Source organism: Micropterus salmoides, unplaced genomic scaffold, assembly GCF_014851395.1.
Source record: "Micropterus salmoides isolate LMB-PRFRI ecotype aquatic unplaced genomic scaffold, ASM1485139v1 Ms_hic_scaffold_20, whole genome shotgun sequence".
Lineage (NCBI taxonomy): Eukaryota > Metazoa > Chordata > Actinopteri > Centrarchiformes > Centrarchidae > Micropterus > Micropterus salmoides.
Genome location: NW_024041151.1, coordinates 2,837,708 through 2,840,565, shown reverse-complemented (window position 1 = coordinate 2,840,565; position 2,858 = coordinate 2,837,708).

Genomic DNA, 2,858 nt, shown 5'->3' with positions numbered 1-2,858 from the left:
TCCTGATGATCCAGAGAGGTTGAAGCAGCAGCATCAGCTTGTGTGTGGAGAGGCTCTGACTGGGCCATGTTACTGGGAGGTAGAGTGGAGAGGAGAGCTTCATCCAGCAGTGACTGACAGAGGAATCCCAACAGTGCTGCAGTCTGAACTGCTCTGAGATCAGCTCCACTGTCAGACACAAAGTCAAGTCCACCATCATCCCTGTGTGTTCCTCTGGATGTGACAGATTATCATCAGTGGATCTGGACTGCTCTGCTGCTGCTCTGTCCTTCTACACAGTCTCTGCAGACACACTGAGACTCCTCCACTCCTTCTGCTCCACACTCAGCCACCTCCTCCACCTGGACCTGGACTTCATGTCAATCAGATGTCTTGCCATTTGCTTCATTACACAAAAGCTGATGCAAGCAAGGCTGCTTTGTATATACATCACACATATAAAAGGACGAATCAGTGAAAATAAATCGGTGCTTAAACTGTTGTCAGGAAAGAGGAATAAACTGAAAATGTACTGTTATGAATTTGTTGTTGACTGGTGCCGACTTTGGAGCAGAGGCAGGTGATTGTCCAGCAAGAGACACATTCAGTGGTGCCACAGGAATGTGGAGCTAGTGGAGCTCGAGGATTCAGTGAATTAACCTGTTCAGAAGACTGAGACAGAAAGGGAGCACATCTGTTACCAATTAAGCTAATTATATAACTACTGTATAATGTTGACATGCTTTCAAAAAACACAAGATAAAGAGGGGTTATGGAAAACTATACAGTGTATATGAAAAACTAAATAAAAGTCAACAAACATGTCTTCTAATGTAATTTTGTTGAACCCAGAAACTTCAGAAAAACGTTGCACACAGTTTTCAGATTTAACGTGCCCCTGATCTGTGTGATGTCCAAACACTTCCATAGACCTCTACGTTCAGTCTAGGACTGCAGCTAACGATGATTTGAGTATTCGAAGCTTCGATAGATTATTTCAACGATTCATCGATGCGTCGTTTAAGAAGTACTTTTGCTTGGCGGCGGCGCTGGTCTCCAAACCATGTTTTGTCAAGAAAATAATAATAATGCATTTTATTTAATGGCGCCTTTCATAACACCCAAGGTCACCTCACAAACAATATACAGATCACTACATAAAACAATACACACAACAAACAAGCCGCATACAGATAAAATGCATTAGAAACTCAGTACATGTTATAAAAAAGCTTGTATAAAAACACGTGTCTTAAGATGCGTTTTAAAAGTCAACAAGCAGTCGCTATTGCGAACATCAAGGGAAAGAGAGTTCCATAGGCGGGGGGCAGCATAACTAAAAGATCTGGCAGCCATGGTATTTAGTCGAATCCAAGCTACCACAAGAGAAATTGAAGATGAAGATCTGAGAGCATGTGAAGGGGTGTAAACATGGAGAAGTTGTGTAAGGTATTGGGATGCAAGATTATGAAGTGCCTTATAAGTAAGTAGCAGGATCTTAAATTCAACTCTATACTTTACTGGAAGCCGGTGCAATCGCTGAAAAACTGGAGAAATGTGCTCAGTATAAGGAGTTCTAGAAAGAACACGAGCTGCAGAATTCTGAACTAACTGAAGCTTATGTAGCAATTTGGAGGGAACACCTGTGAAAAGAGGATTACAGTACGTGAAGTGACCAGTGCACGAATAAGAACTGCAGTATTATTATTTGAAAGAAAGGGGCGGAGACGGTTAATATTACGCAAGTATGCGATCCGCGTGATATTATTAATTTGAGCTTCAAAGGATTGTGTGCTATCCATGATGACACCCAAACTTTTAACCTGTGAAGAAGGATAGATTACAGTATTGTCAATGTACAAAGAAAGTACACGTGAAATGTGAAACGGGAAATGAGCGATCCTGCACACAAAACAGCTGTTGTTAGTTATTATAAAGATAACAGTTATAAAGACAAAGAATCTGGGTTAAGGATGGATCAGCACACGCAGGCAGCAGGGATTGTCTGAGCTACAGAGAGCTGGAGGTGAGTTAAAAGGTGCAGCTCCCGACATTAACTCCTGACTGTGAGGTCACAACTCACGGCCCAAAAAGGAGAACAAACGCACGTGTGCACATTTTCAGCTGAGGACTGCGGCTTACTTTGGCTTCAACTCAACAATCAATCCTGGTTTCAGTTCAATGCTAAAGTTGCTGTTACTGTGACCTTGTCTGTGGTCCGGCTTTTTGTTCAGCTGCCGTCGTGCTGTTGACAAGGAAACATAAGTTTCGTTTTACGGTGGACGGACTGTGACTTCACAGAGTTGTTGTTTTCTTTATCTTGAAATAATCCCATACTTTGGACACTTTCTTCTTTGTCCCTCGCTATTTTCTGTCTCTTTGTCACTTTGCAAACAGCTCCATTATAATCAAGTCCTTTTCACAGCGATGAGCGACAGTAATAAATGTAGGTGCGAAACACTGTGCTGTATAGTTACATGGATTAAACGAAGCATTTTATGAATCGATTTAATCGATAAATCGTTTCAGCCCTAGTTCAGTCCTGACAAAACGTAGCAGAACATTCATTTAAACAGAAACAATGCTTTAGTGAACACCCTGTTGTAAACGCCAGCTCACTGCACTGTCTTTTTAAAATGACTATATACACGTGACTGCTGATTGGGTAACACCTCTGACACGCCCACCAAACGAGAGGAAACTACCTCAAAACACCGTTTCAAAGAAACATGTTTAACCTGGAAACCGTAGCAAAATGCTGCACACCTGAACATTTAACTCATATTACAAGTTCAATGGTGAACAGAGTTTATCTTTGTTGTTAAAGTCAGCAACACTTTGCTGCGACTGCATCAGTACACCTGATTCCAATGAAGGGT